Here is a 24,507-nt window from a genome sequence, read left to right as displayed (position 1 = left end):
GCAGAGAGCAGGTTAGTGAGACAGGGAGGTAAGACAAGACGGGAAGGATGTAGGTCAGTGAAAGAAGTACTAGGAAGTGGGCAGGATCAGAACAGACTCACAAGAACCAGAAGTGCACACTGCAGAGCAGGAACTATCACTGGCAGCGTACCAAGGAAAACAGTTCCAAGATAAGGCAGTGTGATCCCCGGAACGAGACACGGCAGAATAGGCTCCTCCCATCGGACCTAACCTTGGAAAATGCAGACAGCAGGAAAACAAACACATACAATGGCTCTGCACAAACAGAGTCATACGTGAATCATGACATGAGGATTTTAGACTGAGAAATCTCTCATAGAAAACAGTGCAGCCTAAGGCTCACTGGTAGAGTTTCTGCCTCCCATCAGAAGGTCTTGAATTTAAGAACAAGGAAGGTTACTAACAATTTGATATATTGAAGTATCCCTATGCATCGTAAGAATATAGGATGTCCTAATGCAATAGTGTTCGGCACAAAGTAGTGTCTCCTACTGTCCAGTGTAAGAGAAACCTCTCAGGGCACGTAAATGTGGAGCAGAAAGTAGCAGTGATCCCGACCTCACCCAATGGTCTCCAGCAATATGGTGACAATCTTTCTGGTAAGGTCCTGCGCAAGAGTCTTTATGGCAGTAAACAGTGTCCATCATATTTTGGAAATATTCTGTGTTAAAATCCATGCCTTTGTGGTAATGCAACTGATGGAACGTGCAGCAACAGTATGTATGCGTCTGAAGAATACAAGGGTAGTCGGGCACCCAGATCTGTGCTATTTCTGCTTGAGGTCTCATGCGATTTTCTGTTATGGACATAGGTGTATTTTCTAAGCTTTACTCTTTTTCTGCACATATCTGCTGTGTTAACATCTGCCTTGTGGGTTAAAAGTAGAAAATTACATTGCAGAAATGTAAAAGTTATTTATTCCTGCAGCTGAGTAACCGCGGAAGAGATTCAATAATTAATTTTTTATCAAATTACCTCATTTAGCTTCACCGAAGAATGGATGGCCATGCTTAATTAATTTTATTAACTTAATTTGACTAAAGCAATTACAGGGCAAGGCATTTACATGTGTCTTGTTAGCAATGCTGATCTGCGTAGAGTGTGCAGTGCAGCGCTCACGACCGTGGCTACAGGTTATAATGTTCTGCTTTATTCTGATGCGATCATGAGTCAATAATACTATTCAGTTGTGTAATGAAAAACTCGGACTTTTCTGAATAAAAAATCCATAGCCATATAGCCAAAATGTTGCATCTATGACTCAAAGGCTAACTTCTCAATTAATATTGGAAGTGGTTTTACCTAAGTTCGTTAAAACAATTGCCTAGGATCGAACACTTGATGACCATTCTGTAGGATACATCATCAAAGTAAAATCAGTGGAGGTTCAACACCTCGCACTCCTAATGATCAGCTAAAAACTTCTTCACCAGCAGCCGAAACTATAGTGATGATCTATTCTTAGGCGGGCTTTGCACGTTGCGACATCGCAAGCCGATGCTGCGATGTCGCATGCGATAGTCCCCGCCTCTGTCGCAGGTACAATATCTTGTGAAAGCTGGCGTAGCGAAAATTATCGCTACGCCAGCTTCACATGCTCTCAATTGCCCTGCGACCGTCGTTCTGGCCGGCAACCCGCCTCCTTCCTAAGGGGGCGGGTCGTGCGGCGTCATAGCGACGTCACACGGCAGGCGGCCAATAGCGCCGGAGGGGCGGAGATGAGCAGGATGTAAACATCCCGCCCACCTCCTTCCTTCCGTATAGCCGCCGGCGGCAGGTAAGGAGATGTTCCTCGCTCCTGCGGCTTCATACACAGCGATGTGTGCTGCCGCAGGAACGAGGAACTGCATCGTACCTGTCGCTGCACCGGCATTATGGAAATGTCGGTGAATGCAACGATGATACGATAACGACGTTTTTGCGCTCATTCATCGTATCATCTAGCATTTACACAGTACGATGTCGAAAATGACGCCGGATGTGCGTCACTTTCGATTTGACCCCACCGACATCGCACGTGTGATGTCGCAACGTGCAAAGCCGCCCTTAGTCTACAGAGACAAGCTGTGGATATCAAGAGGCATCATGGCATCCGGACCAGATGTGAACAATTCCAATTAGACAAAAAAAATCACCTATAAAATATCACAGTGAAATTCTTATTTGTTATACTGCCTTTGCCTTATCAATATTGTGGTTCCTGTATGGTCTGCAGTCTGATCATGCCTGGTATTAATAACTCCTAGTATATCCTGACAATTATTATTATTATTATTATTATTATTATTAATTATTATTATTATTGTATAATGGGAAATCTAGGTCGATGATATGCAAATATATATGGTGGGTGCTGACCTGACATTGCAAATGAATACTGTACTAAGCTTGGTGCAGTATTCATGTAAAGATGTGCTGATGATGTATTCCTGTACTAATAGTGGCTCTAGATCTGTATTTATGATCTTGATGCTGGAGATGTATTTGTGATGCCCTGGACTAGCCAGGTAGTCACATACATACCAACATACACACCCCCACCCTAGGCAGTTACAGCAGTCAAATCAAAAACCCTTGTTGCCTCCCTCCAGGGTCTGATGTCCACACCAGGTGGGGCGGAGCCAGGTGGTTGTCCCCACCCACCGAGGAGTTCACAGGCCTGGAGGTGGGAAAAGCAGTGAGTTCAGATTAGGAGGTGAAAGTGAGAGGAGTGAACACTTGAGATGTCTGGGTAGGAGCCCAGACACTGACAGCAAGGTTGGCAGATGGTGGTGGCCATCTGCAGGAGTTGGTGGAACTCCGCAGAGCCGTAAGGACCGGGGTCGGGCGTCGGCCCGCCGGTACCGGATCGGGGAACGGAGTGAAGCTGAGCACACAGGCAGGGCCATCGGACCCAGACCAGGCTTGGAGCCGCCGTCAATAGTCAAATCCGAATGTGACTGGAACCCCCGGGGTTCCCTAACAACCAAGTCCCAATTGAAGGCAACCGTCCACCCAGAGAGGATATACAGCCACCTCCACAGGCTAGAGATCCAAGGGCCTGTGCCTGCGGGCAAAACGGGCTCCTACGGCACCTATACGCCGGCGAGCGGACTACCGGTGGGCAACCACAGGAGTCAAGAACATTTACAAAGGTGCAGGGAAAGACAGCCAACATCAACACTGCAGCCGGCTGCGGGACCCGTCCATCCGGCCGTTTTGGTTTACCAGAGACTTTGTCAGTGATTGTCTGAGTGAGTACACCAGTGCCGTCCGGCACCGTGCCGCGCAGTCCCTGCACCCCAGCCATCCAGCCTCCCCGTTACACCACCGGGCACCGGGATCACCAAACCCCCTACCGACGGAGGGGACAACATCCCAGCTGCACCCTACCATCTCTCCCGGGATCCCCGTTACCAGCAGCGGTGGTGCCATCATCACCACGTCCCGTGGGTGGCGTCAAGAACAATCTCCCTAACCAAACCACCCCTTTTCACTCACGGGCGAGGAGCGCTCCTCGAGTCCCCAGGTCCGGTCCACCGCTCGAGCCACCGAGCAGCAGCAGCAGAAGCCCCGGACCCGAGCGTGGCGAGCACGTCCTCTCCGCCCACGACATATTCCTGTACTGATGGTAGTTTGCGTGCTGTTTTCATGCACTGATGATGATTCTGGTGCTATTTCCCTGGACTGATGATGGTTCTGATGATATATTCATGAACTTTTAATGGTTTTTGTGAATTATAGATGGTTGTTCTGGTGAAGTCTTTATTTACTAATGGTGGTTCTGGTGCTATGTTTACGAATGTTTGATTGTTTTTGTGATGTGTTTATGTACTGAGGGTCATTCTATTGCTGTACTTATATATTGATTTTTATTCTGGTGTTGTATTCATGTACCGTTAATGATTTTTATGATCTTATGATATATTCATGTACTGATTGTGGTTCTGGTGCTGTATTCATACATTCATAATGGTTCTTCTGCTATATTCCTGTATTGATGATAGTTCTGGTGATGCATGTATGTATTGTTGATGATTCTTGTAACTTGGGTTTTCAGTTCTGGTGACAGATTCCATTATAGATGGTGGTTTTTCACTGCAGAGTAATACTTCACTGCAGTTCGGAAAGATAGAATCAGTCCTCTTGTATAGACATCCATTCCTCAATAAAAGTAATACATTTTTTAAAAAAAACATCCATTGTGCCAGTCATGAAAAATGTAGTATAGAAGTTATATGCAAATCAAGCAGGAAGTGCATTGGTAGTCTCTTTCCCTATGCACTAGCTTGTTCCCTATGGGCTACTCCCAACATTAGCTCTGTCTGCCCCTGCAGTCTGTTGCTGGGAAAACTTAACCTTTCACCTACATTTTTATACACACATTATAATGCATTACCAGCACTTAACTCTATCTTATCCTACTTATAATACTGCAATTTACTATGCATCATACATTATTATATATCACTATACATGTAGATAGTACATATCACAATAATGCAATATACATTACACTTCCCATTAATGCATGACATAATTCGCACTACATAACATTAATGTGATTGGTGTTTTCAGGAGGAACGCGATGACTAGCTTACTTCCTTACAAGACTACATGGGGCTGAATACAAATAAATGTAACAATTTTCAGATCTATATTTTTAAAATATTTAGAAAACAATGTATCATTTTCTTTAAACTTGTGGACAAGTTCACGAGGTATGAATACTTTTTCAAGACACATAGGTGCTTGATTTTGCTAAGTGTTTAAGTACATGGGGAGTCAGGAAGAGAAATCATTTTGTTGTCCGGTTTCATAATAATATATGGCCAAATATATCACCAATCATAATTGCCTTCCAGTGCATGGTCTACCGCAAGTGGAAGAAAACTCTACAATCACAAATGAACGCAGTAGAAAATGATCTTAATAAGCTTGATAAATGAAAGTTCTGTGGTTATTAGCACATATATACTAGCAGGCAATTATCTCAATTACCATACATTACTGAAATGTAACTTCTTGAAAGCATGATTGATGAAGATCATAATGCAAAAAGCCTTTAAAAAACCATAAGGAGGCTATATAGCCAATGGGAAGCACTCAAGTAGCTGAGGACTCTCGAGAATGCAATCACTTCTGAACATGATGTGTTTCTGAGTGTATCCTAAGCTCCTATATAGTTCCCCAAGAGGGGCCTTAACACCTGCAGTTTTTGGAAGTCAATTTCAGGAGAGGAATGTAAAGTACAAGAGAGTATAAAGTATAAGAGCGATTCTATTTAACTCTTCTTTTAATCCACTTGCATTAATACCTGGATTAAAAAAATTGCATCATACGAAATAGCATGTCAATATACTCTAAGATGTTTCACAATCCAATCTGCGGTATTCCGGTAAGATGTTCACCAAAGTATGAAAAACACAACTGTTAACGCCTTCCCAATGCGATGGGGTTACGACTGAATCCTAAAACTCTCACGAGGATGGACAAACCAGTGGAGATCAGTGCCCCGTTCGACGAGCCGTTCGACGAGCCATTCGACGAACCTCTCGAACCCCATTTAAAAACAATGGGAGGCAATCACAAACACATAAAAACACATAAATGTACACATACAGCTAATAAACATTGCCATAACACTTACTGGTGCCCGCGATGCGTCCTGCACTCTGTCTCCCACTGCTTTTCCATCGGTAATCGCTGCGTCCTCCCGGTAACCAGCAGTGATGCAGGACCTATCGTGACGTCAAAATAGCCATGTGACCAGTCACGTGTCTATTATCTCATTGGCTACAGACTGGTCACATGGCTTTGACGTCATGCTAGGTCCTGTCATTGCACTCTCCGGTAAACGGTGCACGTTTGTGTATCGCCGTGTACCGGCGACATGCTCTGGCACACGGTCGACTCCCCGTTCTGCTTCCCCGTTCTATTATTGACCAGCTGACACAGCTGGTAAATAACTGAGATCACCATTGCCATAGCAACGTGCCTGTTAGCGGTGACGTCACCGCTAACAGCCGCAGCGGCATCGGAAATCACGTGATCGGAGCACCGTTGCTATGGCAACCCGTCAGTCAGCGGTGACGGTACCGCTAACAGCCAGCAGCACTGATCATTCACGGAGTGAAAAGCCTGCACGGGGAGCAGCGTCTTTCTCCCATGCAGTGTTGCTCATGGAGCAGAGCTGCATGTGTTGAAGGAGAAAGAAGACAGAAAACCATGGATCGTGGAGGGATAAGAGGGAGTAATAAACATGGAGTCTCTAAGTGTGTCTGTGTATTTATTTCTATTAAAGTATTTTTTCTCTGTGTGGTGTCTTTTTTAACCCTTCATTGGAGATTCTTAATGGCCGGGTCAAACTTGCCTGACATTAAGAATCTCTGGCTAAATACTAGCTAGTAAAGCAAAGCTAGTATTAACTCATTATTACCCATCAAGCCACTCGGCTTCAGGGCTGCTGGAAGAGTTGGATACAGCGCCAGATGATGGCGCTTCTATGAGAGCGCCATTTTCTGGGGTGGCTGCAGACTGCAATTCGCAGCAGAGGGGCCCAGAAACCTCGGGTTAACCTGTGCTGCGCATTACAGTCCCCAGCTGCCTAGTTGTTCCCGGCTGGACACAAAAATGGGGCGAGGCCCACATGTTTTTTTTTTAATCATTTCATGAAATTCATGAAATAATTAAAAAAAGGTCTTCCCTATATTTTTAGTTCCCAGCCGGGTACAAATAGGCAGCTGGGGGTTGGGGTCAGCCCGTACCTGCCTGCTGTACCTGGCTAGCATACAAAAATATGGCGAAGCACACGTCATTTTTTTTGTACTTTTTTGGCAAAAAAAATAAAAATGCTTCCCTGCATTTTCCATTGCCAGTGAAGGTAACACCAAGCAGTGGGGGTTGGCAGCCAGTAGCTGCTTGGATTACCCTTAGCTAGCAATACAAAAAATGCAGCGGGAGCCCATATATATTTTTTTTAATTATTTATTTAAATAACTAAAAAAAAGGCTTCCCTGTATTTTGATTGCTGGACATCACATTGCTGTAAAAATAAATCTTTAAAAAAATGACGTAGCGCTCTGCGATATTTTTGATTTTCAGCGAAGATAAAGCAGACACTTAAAGTCACTTAAAGTTGCCACCCCCATCTGCTTGGCGTTACCTTGGCTGGCAATCAAAATACAGTGAACCCCATTAATTTTTTTTATTTAAAAAATAGTTAAAAAAAGACGTTGGGTCCCCCCATTTTTGATAGCCAGCTAGGGTAAAGCAGACGGCTGTAGCCTGAAAACCACAGCTGGCAGCTTTACCGTGGTTGGGGATCCAATGTGGATGTCACCCCAGGCTCTTTTTTTATAATTATTTTATAAATATTATTAATTACAAAAAAAAGGAGGGTCTCCCCCAAATTGGATCACTATCCAAGGTAAAGCGGACAGCTGTGGTCTGGTATTCTCAGGGTGGGAAGGTCCATAGTTATTGGCCCTTCACAGCCTAAAAATAGCAAGCCGCAGGCGCCCCAGAAGTGGTGCATCCACTAGATGCGCCAATCCTGGAGCTTCACCCTAGCTCATTCGTGCCCTGGTGCAGTGGCAAACGGGGTAATAAATGGGGTTGATACTAGCTGTAAGGTCACCTGACATCAAGCCCAGCAGTTTGTGATGTCATGGCGTCTATCACATACCCGACATCACAAACTGTCAGTGCTAACAAAACAAATAGACAAGGAAAATGTATTTGAAAAAACACTCCCCAAAACATTCCCTCTTTCACCAATTTATTGTAAGGAAAAAAAATAAGGGGGTCCCACGATGACTCTGGACCGTCTAGAATATGGGGGGACACGCTCAGGGAACGTATCCCCCATTTTCTAGCAGTGCAGAACCTCCATGTGAGTAGTGTGGGTGCAATGAATCTGCACCCACTCTCCCCGGGTCCACAGCGTCGGAGTCCATGTCGTAAGTGTTGCTACCAAAGCTGCAATGCCCTGCTCATGAGGTAAGGGCATGCCTAATCAGGAGAACTATTCTACATTTCCAAATATTGGTATTTGCTGATATTATTGCTATTCCACCTACCTCCTTTAAAGCCCGCTTTACACACTACAATATATCTTACGATGTGTCGGCGGGGTCACGTCGTAAGTGACGCACATCCAGCATCGTAAGTTACATTGTAGCATGTAACAGCTACGTGCGATTGCGATTGAACGTTTTACCGTTCATTGCACGCACATCGTTCATTCCTCATGAATTGAACGTCAGATTGTTCATCGTACCCGGGGTAGCACACATCGCAGTGTGTGACACCCTGGGAACGATGAACAGATCTTACCTGCGTCCCGCGGCTCCCGGCCAGTAATGCGGAAGGAAGGAGGCGGGCGGGATGTTTACGTCCCGATCATCTCAACCCCTCCGCTTCTATTGGCCGGCTGCCGCGTGACGTCGATGTGACGCCGAACGTCCCTCCCACTCCAGGAAGTGGACGTTCGCCGCCCACATTGAGGTCGTATGGACGGGTAAGTACGTGTGACGGGGGTTAATCGTTTGTGTGGCACATTCAACAAAATTGAACGTGCCGCACATACGATGGGGGCGGTTACGATCGCATACGATATCGTATGCTGGATCGTAAGGTGTAAAGCAGGCTTAAGTCCAGTTATCATGCTGAATGAATACTAAACAACAGAGCTTGCTATTTAGACATGTTTTCTTGTGGCGTATAATGGACTGTCATGTTTGGTAGTCGTTCAGCAGGGCAACTATAAAATCAAATACCTCCATTTGGAAATGTACTATATAGCTCTCCTGATCAACTATGTTCCTTACCTCATGAGCAGGGCATTGCAGTAGCTTACAGATGCATGGTTACCACCACTCACTGTGTCTGAACACAGGAAGCTGAGCTGACAGCCACTCTGTGCATGCGGCAGCGTCTATTGTGAAGGAGGGGGCCGTGGGGGATCAACGCTGCACAGGTACCATGGGACACCGGGGAACACTGGTGGGGTTATAGGGGGTGACCTGGCAGGGCCTGGGGAGGAGTTTTCTGTCGCATGTGTCATGGCATATGCGACAGAAATCAGAGGAGTAGGGTGAATGCGGCCGGCGCGCTGCTGTGCGCGTGGCCATCTTGGATTTCCGGGAGGGGGTCGGGGGGGCACTTTGGCGTCACCAGGGGACCGGAGGGGAGATTTATCTCCCATCTGACGTTTGTTTATGCCAGATGGGAGATAAATAATTTTTTACCGGCGCTGTCATTTACTGTATTGTGGTCATCGGTATATGGTGTATAGCGGTGATCACGTGAGCAGGGACCGGACAAAATGGCCTGAATCATGATCTCCAGGGTCTCAGCTACCCCCTAAAACCCCAGAGATTTTCTGACGCTGGGGGGCGCTATTCACTTATTTCTGCCTGCTGTTTATAAACGGCAGATCAGAATAAGGCTTCATTCACACAACCGATCCGTTTTTGCGGTTTGCAAAAAATGGTCCGTTTTTTTCACAGGTGCATCCATGTGGCATCCGTTTCCATTCCGTATACGGTCCGTGTGCCTTCCGTTTTTTTTGCCTATTGCGGTCACATGTTCACTCCAGTGCCATTTTCTACTGTTTTTCACAGCGTAGAGCGTTCTGGTGATTTTCTTGTGCTTGTACACTTCATATCAGTCTTTTCTGTCATTATAATGACAGAAAGACACATAATGTCCCACTCTCCTGCACTTTGTAATTTTGCACCCTTTGGTGCCTTTCATGTGGCACTAAGGGGTGCTTAGCCTTGTATTGGTTCCCCCTATTTTTGATAGCCAGCTAGGGTAAAGCAGACGGCTGCAGCCTGCAGACCACAGATGGCAGCTTCACCTTGGCTAGTAATCCAAAACTGAGGGCACCCCACGCTGTTATTTTAAATTAAATAAATAATAAAAAAAAAAAAACACATGGGGGTCCCCCCAAAATTGGATCACCAGCCAAGGTAAAGCGAACAGCTGGGGTCTGATATTCTCAGACTAGGGAGGTCCATGGTTATTGGACTCTCCCCAGCCTAAAAATAGCAGGCCGCAGCCGCCCCAGAAGTGGCGCATCCATTAGATGCGCCAATCCTGGTGCTTTGCCCCACCTCATCCCGTTGCCCTGGTGCGGTGGCAAACGGGGTAATATATGGGGTTAATACCAGATGTGTAATGTCACCTGGCATCAAGCCCTGGGGCTCGTGAGGTCAGGCATCTATCAGATACCCGACATCACCAACCCAGTCAGTAATAAAAAAAAGATAGACGACAAACACATTTTTATTTGAAAAAAACACTATTCAACACATTCCCTCTTTCACCAATTTATTAGAAAGAAAAACAAATCCAGGTCTGCTGTAATCCAAGAGGTTCCCATGACGATCCATACCATAGTCACTGTCCCAGTCAATGAAGAACAGAATGTTCCCCATTGGCTGGGAGAGCAATGCAGTGACCTGAGCTAACATCAATAGGTCAGCCCAGGTCACTGCAGGGCATGACAAGTTCTGCTGTCAGGAGCGATGTACATTACCTGCGGTGACGATCTCCTGCACTGCTGACAGCACACCTGTCAATGCCTTCAATGACTGCCGCCTTCACAGCCAAGTATCGCGGGAGCCTGTGACGTCACCGCTAGTCACAGTCTCGGGTCGGCAGAGAAAGGAAATGTGAAGCGGCAGCCATGGAGGACAGTGACAGCGCTGAGGTTGGGAGGGCAGGACTTCATCACCGCAGGTAAGCCGAGCGGGGCCATGTGTGCGGAGTGCGAGGTGGGTGGAGCTAAGCGAGGTAATGTGTGCAGAGTGCGAGGTGGGTGGAGCCAAGCTAGGCAATGTGTGTGGATTGCGAGATGGGTGGAGCCAAGCGGGGTGATGTGTGCGGAGTGCGAGGTGGGTGGAGCCAAGCAGGGTAATGTGTGCAGAGTGCGAGGTGGGTGGAGCCAAGTGGGGCCATGTGTGCTGAGTGCGAGGTGGGTGGAGCCTAGCGGGGCCATGTGTGCTGAGTGCGAGGTGGGTGGAGCCTAGCGGGGCCATGTGTGCGGGTGGCGGAGTGCAAAGTGGGTGGAGCCTAGCGGGGCCATGTGGCGCTGAAGACGTCAGTGCCGGGGACTGCATGGCTGGGGACAGGTGAGTGTGAGTGTGTGTGTGTACATGCCGCGTGCAGGAGGGGGCGGAGCATGCGTAACTAGGGTAAATATCGGGTTACCAAGCAAAGCGCTTTGCTTGGATACCCGATATTTATCTTGGTTACCAGCTTACGCAGGCTGCCAGCGATGGCTCCCTGCACACTGTAGCTGTAAAAAGCCCTGCTTTTGGTGATCGAGCCATTCTCGAACGTAACTTGAACTGTCGAGCTTTTAGCAAAAAGCTCGAGTTCGAGTTCGATCTCGAGCACCCCCCAAAATCACTCGAACATGAAATTGGCGAACCTCGAACATTGCTCATCTCTAGTCATGACCCTGATTTGGCTCTGCCTCACAGCAAAGGGTGGTGTCCTAAGATCATCCTAAGATCAAGTAATGGCGCTCCCACTTGTCAACTGCACTCTAAGCTACAAATGAAGTATAAATGTAGCGCCCCTGAAGCCATCAGGAGCTACAAGGTACTGCATCCTGTCAAAGATGCAGGGCCTACCCCCAGGAACCCAGAAGACCAGTGCCAGTAACACCAAAGAACATATAGCATCCCAGTTTTTCCCTTCCCCAAGGACTGGTGACAGACTAGAGTTGGACCCAATGGATGGCCACCTAGGGGTGGAGCCGATCCAGTCCACTAGACGACAACTAGGGAGGAGGGGTCAGACAGTCAGTAAGCGGAAGTGAGAGGAGGCGGACGTACCTGTACTGATGGGAATGTGTACCAGTGACTAGAGTTGAGCGCGGTTCGCGGTTCGAGGTTCTCCAGTTCTAGGCTCGAGTGATTTTGGGGCCTGTTCTAGATCGAACTAGAACTCGAGCTTTTTGCAAAAGCTCGATAGTTCTAGAAACGTTCGAGAACGGTTCTAGCAGCAAAAAAAACAGCTAATTCCTAGCTGGCTTTCCGCTGTAATAGTGTAAGTCACTCTGTGACTCACACTATTATGACATTTCAGTGTATAGTGTGCGTGAACAGCGCCTTCAGATCACTTCTGTTTGTATAATGGCGATCGCCATTTTTTTTTCCTTGTCTTCCTTCCCTAAGCGCGCGCATCTTGTGGGGCGGGCCAGCATGTCAGCCAATCCCAGACACACACACAGCTAAGTGGACTTTTAGCCAGAGAAGCAACGGCATGTGTGATAGGATGTCCATGTCACATGTCCCTGCATTATAAAACCAGACATTTTCCTCCAGGACGCCATTATCTCTTCTGCGTCCTTGGTGTCAGACATCACTGGCGCAGCTCCGTCCTTTGTCCTATCGCCGATACTGGATACGCTGGACAGCATAGGGATAGCACTATCTATCAGTCCTTTTAAGGGCTCATACCGGCAGGGTCAGAGCCATAGGTGACAGGTCCTGAAAACAGAGACAGCGTCTGTGTAGCTAAGGTCAGGGATTTCGTCGCTGCATTTCCCCATTAGGAGGGAATAGAAAGGCAGGCTTCCATTCCTCTACCCAGAGCCCCACAATCCTGGCACTGTACCCTCCTGTCCTCTGCACACTCCAACTCATTATAACTAAGCCATTATACTAGCAAACAGTCAGTGTACCTAGTGGCATCCTAAACGTGGCTATTGGACTTTTGTCTAGTCACACTAGTGCAAAGATATTTGCAGCACGTCTGCCTGCATTGCACACTCAAACTCTTTTTAACTAAGCCATTATACTAGCAAACAGTCAGTGTAACTAGTGGCATCCTAAACGTGGCTATTGGACTTTTGTGTAGTCACACTAGTGGAAAGATATTTGCAGCACGTCTGCCTGCATTGCACACTCAAACTCATTGTTACTAATACATTATAATACAAAAAATTGAGTAAACTTAGTGGCATACAAGAAGTGGCTGTTGTACTCCATTAATGCCCCACTGGTGCAAATCTATGTGCAGCACCTCTGCATGACACCCTCCTGCTCTGTTTTTAATAAGCTATAATGATAGCAAAAAATACTGCCATTTAGTGGCATCATAGAACTGGCTGTTGTATTCCATTAGTGCCCCACTGGTGCCAAGCTATTTCTAGCACCTCTGCATGACACCCTCCTGCTCTGCTTTTAATAAGCTATAATTATAGCAAAAAATACTGCCACTTAGTGGTATACAAAAAATGCCTGTAGGACTCCTTTATTGTGCCACTGGTGCCAAGCAATCTCAAGCACCTCTGCATTCTACACTCATGCCCATTTTGCTATGCTAATTTTATAGCAAACTCAGGGAATTCCTTGCTGCATTAGATCATTACGAGGGATAGAAAGTGAAGCTTCTTTTACTGTCCTGGTACCCACAGAACACGGCCACTGTACCCATCTGTCCACTTTTGCCACGCTATTTAATTTGCACAAAGAGCTGACTCTTTTTCTGCCTTCCTAAAATTGTCTGGAATACTAAGTTAGTGTTCCTTTGCTGCCAAGCAAGGTACAACACATGTGCATTCTACACTCCTTTCCATTTCTGGAATGCAATTATTAACTGCAGGTAGTCCAGGCAATCTGTGACGAAGGTGCAGGCGTGGATACAGAGCCAGATTAAGGTTGGTGGGGGCCCCTGGGCAGAAAATCTGGTGGGGGCCCAATAACGTTAACATTTTTAGCCATAACAGTAGAGCACGAACTGTAGCATTTAGATATAAATACTGTACCTCAGTCTCACATTCCCCCTTCGCAGCATACTGTGCCCTCCATACTGTGCCCTCACACTGGCCACCATGCCGCCCCTTCTCTATACTGCCTACCTGCTTCATTATCCAGTCACTATACTGTACCTCAGTCTCACATTCCCCCTCCTCAGCCTACTGTGCCCTCCATACCGTGCCCTCACACTGGCCACCATGCCGCCCCTTCTCTATACTGCCTACCTGCTTCATTATCCAGTCACTATACTGTACCTCAGTCTCACATTCCCCCTTCTCAGCATACTGTGCCCTCCATACTGTGCCCTCACACTGGCCACCATGCCGCCCCTTCTCTATACTGCCTACCTGCTTCATTATCCAGTCACTATACTGTACCTCAGTCTCACATTCCCCCTCCTCAGCCTACTGTGCCCTCCATACTGTGCCCTCACACTGACCACCATGCCGCCACTTCTCTATACTGCCTACCTGCTTCATTATCCAGTCACTATACTGTACCTCAGTCTCACATTCCCCCTCCTCAGCCTACTGTGCCCTCCATACTGTGCCCTCACACTGGCCACCATGCCGCCCCTTCTCTATACTGCCTACCTGCTTCATTATCCAGTCACTATACTGTACCTCAGTATCACATTCCCCCTCCTCAGCCTACTGTGCCCTCCATACTGTGCCCTCACACTGGCCACCATGCCGCCCCTTCTCTATACTGCCTACCTGCTTCATTATCCATTCACTATACTGTACCTCAGTCTCACATTCCCCCTCCTCAGCCTACTGTGCCCTCCATACTGTGCCCTCACACTGGCCACCATGCCGCCCCTTCTCTATACTGCCTACCTGCTTCATTATCCAGTCACTATACTGTACCTCAGTCTCACGTTCCGCCTTCTCAGCATACTGTGCCCTCCATACTGTGCCCTCACACTGACCACCATGCCGCCCCTTCTCTATACTGCCTACCTGCTTCATTATCCAGTCACTATACTGTACCACAGTCTCACATTCCCCCGCCTCAGCATACTGTGCCCTCCATACTGTGCCCTCACACTGGCCACCATGCTGCTACTTCTCTGTACTGCTTATCCCCCCCCACTACACAGTCTCTATACTATGCCCCTCACACTTTTCTTTCCCAATACTGTCCACTTACAATTTTCTCCCACCATACTGCTGCCTCCCACTTTCCAATGGTGCCCCCCTGATTGCTGTGCAGGGACAAATATGCCACATGCCTTCCAAAGGTACGCCCCTGTACAGTGTACAGGAGAATACATGACTGGTACACGCAGGGCCGGCTCCAGGTTTTTGTAGGCCCTGGGCGAAAGAGTCCTAGTGGGCCCCATCCACACATAGACATGCACAGATACATACACATACAGGCATATGTACACATATATATTTAAAGAGAAATTCACAAAAACACATATAAACAGACATAAATCTAGACACAGTCATATACACTGACATACATAGATGACATACACAGATACACATCATACGTGCACACACAGACACATTTTTAAATTTTTATATATATTTCTAATATTGTGAAGCCGGCAACAGCCTCATTCACCTCCCCGCTTGTCTCCATCCAGCTCCTCCTGGGCACGTGTCTCTGCCACGCTGATTGGTGGCCGACACTCACAGACATGGCCGCATATAGAGAACACTAACACTGCTGTATATACATCACAAGAGAGGCTGGGGACATACACATTACTGGGGGGCATACATATTACTGAGGAAAGGGGTATATATCAATGGGGGCATACAGCTCTAGAGGGGGACAGTGGCTCTGAAGTGGGGGGGACAAACAGCTCTGAGGTGGGGGGGTGACATGCAGCTCTGGGGGTATACAGCTCTGGGGTGGAGGGGACATACAACTCTGGGGGAATAGTTGTATGAAGCTCCCATAGTCCTCCATATAGTATTATGTAGCCTCCATGTAGCATTATGCAGCCCCCATATGGCACTATGCAGCCCCCATATGGCACTATGCAGCCCCCATATGGTACTATGCAGCCCCCATATGGCACTATGCAGCCCCCATATGGCACTATTCAGCCCCCATATGGAACTATTCAGCCCCCATATGGAACTATGCAACCCCCATATTACATTAAGCAGCCCCTATATAGTACAATGCAGACCCATATAGCAGTAGGAACCCTCATGTCTTATACAGCCCCCATATAACACAATGCAGGTCCATATAGCATTAGGCACCCTTATGTAGTACACAGCCCCTATATAGCACAGTGCAGACCCAGATAGCATTAGGCATCCTCACATAGTACACAGCCCCTATACAGCACAGAGCAGACCAGATAATATTAAGCACCTTCACGTAGTACACAGCCCCTATATAGCACAGTGCAGAGCCAGATAGCATTAGGCATCCTCACATAGTACACAGCCCCTATACAGCACAGAGCAGACCAGATAATATTAAGCACCTTCACGTAGTACACAGCCCCTATATAGCACAGTGCAGAGCCAAATAGTATTAGGCATCCTCACATAGTACACAGCCCCTATACAGCACAGAGCAGACCAGATAATATTAAGCACCTTCACGTAGTACACAGCCCCTATATAGCACAGTGCAGAGCCAGATAGTATTAGGCATCCTCATGTAGTATACAGCCAGTATATAGCACAGTACAGACCCAGATAGTGTTAGGCTTCCTCACGTAGTACACAGCCCCTATATAGCACAGTGCAGAGCCAGATAGTATTAGACATCCTCATGTAGTATACAGCCAGTATATAGCACAGTACAGACCGAGATAGTGTTAGGCATCCTCACATAGTACCGGGTTTACTGTGATACAGACACCAGATGTTATACAATATACACATTATATACCATCTGATGTGTGTACACAGTATATCACACTACTCTGTACACTGGATGTGGTATACCATGTACACAGTATATCACACTGCTCTGTACACTGGATGTGGTATCCCATGTACACAGTATATCACACTGCTCTGTACACTGGATGTGGTATATAATGTACACAGTATATCACACTGCTCTGTACACTGGATGTGGTATACCATGTACACAGTATATCACACTGCTCTGTACACTGGATGTGGTATACAATGTACACAGTATATCACACTGCTCTGTACACTGGATGTGGTATATAATGTACACAGTATATCACACTGCTCTGTACACTGGATGTGGTATATAATGTACACAGTATATCACACTGCTCTGTACACTAGATGTGGTATCCCATGTACACAGTATATCACACTGCTCTGTACACTGGATGTGGTATATAATGTACACAGTATATCACACTGCTCTGTACACTGGATGTGATATACCATGTACACAGTATATCACACTGCTCTGTACACTGGATGTGATATACCATGTACACAGTATATCACACTGCTCTGTACACTGGATGTGGTATACCATGTGCACAGATATACAAAGCCCTGCACTGATCATACCTGGGCCTACAGCTCCTCACATATTCTATATGTAATATGGGCCATATAGTATAATGTGTGCTGCAGGCTCAGATGTGATCAGTGCAGGATTCTGTGTAGTGATGTCTCTGCTGGTTATCAGTGTGAGTTATTGCAGGGGAGGGATGAAGCTGAAGACCCGGCACTGACAGCCCGACCTGATCTGCAGCAGGTCACACTCCTGCAATAACTCACACTAGTCCTGCCGGCAGAGCTGCCGCTGACACTATGGAATCCCATCCTGCTCCCTCCTCACTGCAACCTCCTGCCCGGGACCATGATGGATGACGTCACACTCACCGTCATCCACAGAGGCCTCTGCTCCGGTCCTCCCACAGGCTCCTCTACAGCACGAAGAAGCAGCAACATCAGGCGCGCGGTGACGTCATCCATGCAGACGCAGCCCACACAGCGTGCAGTGGGCGTGTCTGTAGCACAGTGCCGGCCGGGATTGAAAATCTTTAAAGGTACAGTGCGGTCCTGAACACTGCGGCGTTAATAAAATGGCGGCCACACAGATGGTGGTGGGGGCCCCCTCAGAAGCTCTTGTGGTGGGGGCCCCTGGGCTGAAGCCCCGTCTGCCCCGCCTATAATCCGGCCCTGCGTGGATATAATTTAGCCTGCATCCAATGATGGTTCTCTCGATGTCTGACAGCTCAACAATACCTTCTGTTTCCACTTCCAAAACAAGTGATGACCTGCCAATCACACTCCCTGTTGCGGGTTAAGGAGTGGAAGTTCAGTGTGAAAAACCATGTGTGACTGCTGTCCCCACAGTCACAGAGGATGAAGAGCACGCAGATGCACTTGATGGGGCAGGCGGTGGTTGCACAGGCACGCTAGTCCGCATTGTAGCACAGTGAAATTCACATTGCGACTTATGCTTCATTTTAAGTTGTGTACAGGGTGGGCTCCCCAGTATGCAGCAAAACCAGGCAAAAGGAAAAGGACTCTAGCCAGTTGGGTTAATAAATGATTGTTTAACTTTACCAAAACAAACAATAAGAACCATGCATACAATTAAAATAATTGAACAATCTATTCTGTTGCCTACTACCTGCTAATCCCTCTGTGTAGCAGTAATTGTGTGTTTGTGCGTGTGTGTGTGTGTGTGTGTGCGAACACGACTTACCAGTGGCGCATCACAAGAGCTTCCAAGTTATCTACCTAAACATAGACAAAACACATGACCCCCCCTGAATATCCTTGTTAGCTTAATCCTCACAGATATTGCAGATGATAACAGTGTGAATGCAAACCACACAGCTCTGCAACACAGTCATGGAAATCTTGAAAAGCAACAGTCAATGCAAACATGTGTTGCTGTCCCTCTATGATTTAAACTGTACGTGACAATTTGACAGTGCAGAGGCAGCAAGACTTATTGTCTATATAGTCGGCCTACCCAGAACAGATATGTGTTTTGCTAATAAAACAAAGTGTTTTGTGCCCGCATTATTGTCTGGGCACAGCCTACCGTACCCGGGTACTGTGATGTCCAGTTGCCAGAAATACAGACTTTACGCTCCTCTCACGGTAAACAGTATAGACAGCACTGTAAGAATGTTGGTCTGTGGCACAGGATGCTGCTCACTGACGTTACAGTGCTCATCATCAAAGTACAACACAACTCCCCTCACAATTGAACAAAGTGTTTCCGCGGTGGCTCCTTGCTGTAACACACACCTTTAGCTTTTCATTCTGTTCATAGACAGCATCTCCAAGTCCACCCCTGAAGAGCAATTTTCTATTGCTATAGTGACCAAAGGCAGATCCAAAAAAACAGCAGCCCCTTGTGTGTAGTCTGCAACAATGCATGCAATGAACGGCAAATTAGCATATTGCGTTGACAGTTGCTAAAGCTGAGCAATACACCTTCACGCTGTCAATTCATATCCATGTGATACGTCATGGAGGAAGTACTCAAAAGTGTGAGTTTTTGCCTTCTACTTACAGATTGTTGACAAATCTTACAGATTCCATGACTTGGGTGATCCTTTGCGATGTCCAAAAATTCACAGGCTAGGAAAGGCTTACCGCCCATGCGACCTGCATAGCCAACAGGACATCTGCTCAGAGTCAAAGTTGTGGTCCAGGATTCAGTTGTTGACGTGCTTCCAGTACTTTGTCTCTGGCCAGGAAGACGCAACGTAACCTCGTCGTCAGTAGCATCCTCCTCCACCTCCTCTGCTGACCTCATCGACTGGCTGACTTTGGTTTGACAGTAAGTGTTGTCTCCAACCTCATCAATAACCCTGTGTGTTTTCATTCCCCTCGTCCTGAGTCCTCCGAGACAACCTCTTCCTGCCCTGACCGAATAGTAAAGTTGTCCTTCCAATCAGGTATCTGTTCTCCTCATCATGTTCCCCATTGTCTCCACCAGGAGGATTTACTATTTGGAAATGAGGGTGTAGATTAGGCTCAGCACCTTCTTCATCGGGGCCTGGATCCCAGTCACAAAGCTTCAGGCTATCTGCGCAGATCATTTCCCCTGTCTCATGGAACTCGCTACCTCAACACGTTAGATTATCTGCTACACACGCAAGCTTCAAACTGAATCTGAAAACTCATCTGTTCAGAAATGACTATAACCTTCAATGACACCACCACCATACGTACTTGACGCTCAACCTAAACAACTCCTACTGTCTCCTCCCAAAAATCCTTTAGAATGAAATCCCGCAAGGGCAGGGCCCTCTTCCCTCTGTACCAGTCTGTCTATAGTTACTTGTATATGTATTCTGTATGTAACCCCCTTCTCATGTACAGCACCATGGAATCAATGGTGCTCTATAAATCAATAATGATAAAAATAATAATAACTTCCTTGTCTGTACTCATTGCAGCTTTGGAGCAGACCTCTGATTCCCAGGCTATAGTGCGACTGAACAGCTATGCAAACTCAACCATCTCTGTCACCCCATACTCAGCAGGGCTGGTGGAAACTTGAGAGCTGTTAGGAAGCAAGTGCGATTGGATTGACACCACAGAGGAATGGAGTATTTGGGATCTTGAAATTGGGGTGGAGGAGAGGCCACTTTATGGAGCAATTCAGATCCATTGAAGCAGCTGCTGATTTGGCCTCATCTACATTTGTTAGCGATGGTCGTGTCCATGAAAAAAGGGATCATATCAGATTATCCATGGGAAGAAGTACACCTGTTCTTTTGGATGTTATTTGTTGTTACAAAACGGTGACGCCTTAAACGCAAGCAGCCTGCTGCGGTTTCAGTTGCGCCCAGGCATCAGCTGCCATTTAGGCCTGTGCCTCGGGTTGTCCAGCTGGCTGCTTTCTCCTCCACGTGTAAGTGTGGAGAGGCAGCTAGTGCGCATGCATGTGACGAATTACCCCAGCCGCAGCCTAACTCCAGTGTTTCGCCTAGTGAGTATGCTCAGCCTGACTGTGCCATTCCTGAGGCTAAGTCTTCATTTCGGGCTACAGCGCATGCTCCCACACTTAGTGCGAAAAGCCTCTTTGCACAGGTACTTGCACTCCGTGACGGGTCTAAGTCCTGTGTTGTGCATAGACACCATGCTAAAGGTGATAGTCTTTTTTCAGAGACTGTATTTCATGCAACTGACTATGGTCAGGCACTTACTGCATCAGAAACTAGGTCCGGTAATGAACTCTTTGGCCCTGCCCGTGATGTGGGGGGCCCATTTAGACCACAGGGCATCAGGTGTCCTGACGATGTGGCCAGGCCACTCCAAAATGGCTTGCAGAGGCCCGCCCCTATGACTTGTCACCTCATTATTGATGGTCAGACGATGACTGGTGAGGTGTTTGGGTCATGACAGCCATGAGGTCATCATTGAAGTTGCGGTTCCAAATAGGACGCTAGTTATGCCACTCATGACGTGTCACTCTGCTTTTGTCTCCAGGAGGTGCATTGTGGTCCACCCTGGTTTGGGGCGGACCCAGGTTATAGAAGGTGCTGGAGACAACAAGGAGGTGCGCAGTCTTCTATTATGCTCCGAAAGAGCACACCTCCATGTGTTGAACCCATTGTGGCTTTAGGCCAGAGGTAGGCAGGGATAGGGCGTTGATGCAGGCCGCCACCACAGTTGGTAACGCAGAACGGTTAAGACCAGCTCCTGTCCTACAAGTCCTGCTTGTGCAGCCCAGTGGCATTAACAGGCCTCCTGCTGCTGATGCGCCTGCTGTTCACAGGTGTGGCCCCAATGCACACGGTCAGCGTGCTGAATGGCACCTGTGATGTTAACAGGGAGTTCCTGGGCTGGGTGGGCGTGTGGACTCTGTGATGCTAACAGGGCTCCCAGTCTCAAGATCCGAGTGGCGTCTAACTTGGTTCAGGCTACTATTAGTTTCATAGCCACACAGCTCTGTATCCTCCACCGAACCTTCCAGTTGCCAACCTCTCCTTTTCCATCTGGGAGCACGGTGGACACTGACTGCTGATGGGGATATATACCTTTATCTTTCTTTTCTTATTAATTTTCGTTATATAGCGGTAACATAGTATATACCACCTTATCCAAATCTGCCAGTCCCACCGTAACAGATGGTGTTTCTTCATCAAATGTTACTTTTGCTTAACCACCAAACCCACGGACCAAAACTTTTTTCCCCTTTCCAACACACCTGTTCCCCTTTTCACCCGCATCTGTCCTTTTTCAACTCATTTTGTATATGACCAAAAGTGCAACTCTGCAGGGACACCGTACTCAATGGCATCTCAGCACAACAGCCACCCCTCGGTCCCTCAGATGTGGACAAGTAAAAGACCATTGCCTCCTATCCATGACAAACCGTTGAGATTCACTCTGTGCAGCACTGGTGTTTAGTGGAAAAGCAGATCGAAGATTGCGTAACACCTTCTGAAGATACTCCTGTACACGTGCGTCCCTTTATATGGCAGGAATTATTTCGCCAAATTTTGTCTTGTACCGGGGATCTAACAGTGTGGCAACCCAGTAGTTAGCATTACTTCGAATTCGTACAATCCGAGGGTCATGTTGTAGGTAGTGCAGCAAGAAGACACTCATGTGTCTTGTGCATCCAGGAAAACCAAGTCCTTGGTGTGTTGGTGGCAGAGAGGTGAGAATCGTGCCTCCTTCCTCTGCCCTCTCCCCCCAACCTCGCACAACCGAAATGTGAGCAAGCTCTCACTCATCTGCTGAGTCTTCCATGCCCATCGCAAGTTCGTCCTCCATTTCTTCATGGCTCCTGCACCTTCCTCAACAATTTTTGCTGATACTATGCGCCCTTGTTAATCCCTATCCCCCACCATAACTGCTGCCTAGGTGCCGCTTACCGTATGGACCTTGTAGATCTTATTATCCCTTCTGCATATGACTCCTCCTGTACTTCCTCACCTTCCTCTTGGACCAATACCTGACTCCGAATAATGCTTACAGTGTGCTCCATCATGTAAGTGACCAGAATTGTCACGCTGAGAATGGCATTGCCAGTGCTAAACATCTTCGTCGACATTTGGAAACTGTGTAGAAGGGTGCATAGGTCCTTGATCTGACACCACTCCAGCAGCGTGATCTGCACCACCTCTGGATCAAGTTAGCCCAGGGTATACGTCATACCGTATTTCAGCAGGGCTCTGCGGTGCTGCCACACACGCTGCAACATGTGCAGATTCAAATTCCTGCGTGTCGGAACATCGCATTTCCGGCGTTTAACTGCCAGACCCTAAAACTTCCGGAGCGATGAAAGTTGTTGAGCTGCTGGGTGCGAAGGATGAAAGTGACCACATAGCAGCGTGCCCGCTGCACAAGGCCATGTAGGCCGGGATGGTATTTTAAAAATTGCTGGAGAATCAGATTCAACACGTGAGCCATACAAGGCTCGTGTGTCACATTGCCCTGAACAAGGGCCGCAGACAGGTTTGCATCATTGCCGCACACGGCTTTTAAGTCACCAACGTAGTCCACTCAATCAATTTGTACTCTGGTCCCAATGGGAAGACACCACACCCTTTTTTAGGCCCCTCCTGTCTGCAGACCACTGCCAGACAAAGCTATGAATCTCTTGTTACTGTTACCCCCAGTTCAGTTTTATGAGTTTGTGTGCTTGTTACCTGACTACGTTTCCTGCTTGCTGTTTATGTACCTCGTTGGCCGATCCGCATTTCACCTCTGCTTGTTTTCTGATTAAGTCGTGGCCATCCCATTCTGTTCCTCTTCCTCAATTAATGTTTTTGAACCTGCATGACTACTATTCTCTGGAACTGCAGCCTTCCACAGGTATTGATCAACGTGGGCCCTGTGTAATTCCAAATCACTGTATAGGGGTTAAAGGGTTTCAGGGTTCTGGGTGTCCAGCTTGGTGAGTGGCTTGCCTCTAGCCTATCCTTTACAGCCCTAACATTAAGGAATAACGTTTGAAACTCCATTCTATGTCTGAACTGGGTGCAAAAAACCTAAAAAACATCACTATGGGGAGATAAGGTATGCACACCAGTGACTATGGAAGGGGAATACATGAAATTGCAGAAACTGCTGTGTGAATACTGACATGAAAAATTCAATAGCTATATGTATAGAATGAAATGTGAAAAATGGAACCTGCATTACTGCCATGAATATATGAAAAAAGAGAAATTTAGCTACTGAATTGATCAATGCAATAGAGCCCCAACACTACGCCAAAGTATTTCTCTACGTTGGGGTTATTCATGGCAGTAATGCAGGTTCCATTTTTCACATTTCATTCTATACATATAGCTATTGAATTTTTCATGTCAGTATTCACACAGCAGTTTCTGCTATTACATGTATTCCCCTTCCATAGTCACTGGTGTGCATACCTTATCTCCCCATAGTGATGTTTTTTAGGTTTTTTGCACCCAGTTCAGACATAGAATGGAGTTCCAAACGTTATTCCTTAATGTTAGTAGTTTTTCGTTTGTGAACCCTCCCCATACACACCTATTGCCAATCCACATCGTATATATAGCCTGGGTCTCAGCTTCCCATACACGGTAAGTTTTTTAACTGCATGAGAGGACACACACAAGCTAGGGACCCCAACGTAGAGAAATACTTTGGCGTAGTGTTGGGGCTCTATTGCATTGATCAATTCAGTAGCTAAATTTCTCTTTATTCATATATTCATGGCAGTAATGCAGGTTCCATTTTTCACATTTCATTCTATACATATAGCTATTGAATTTTTCATGTCAGTATTCACACAGCAGTTTCTGCTATTACATGTATTCCCCTTCCATAGTCACTGGTGTGCATACCTTATC

This window comes from Anomaloglossus baeobatrachus, chromosome 3 (assembly GCF_048569485.1).
Source record: "Anomaloglossus baeobatrachus isolate aAnoBae1 chromosome 3, aAnoBae1.hap1, whole genome shotgun sequence".
Classification (NCBI taxonomy): Eukaryota; Metazoa; Chordata; class Amphibia; order Anura; family Aromobatidae; genus Anomaloglossus; species Anomaloglossus baeobatrachus.
Note: the sequence above shows the minus strand (reverse complement) of the source record.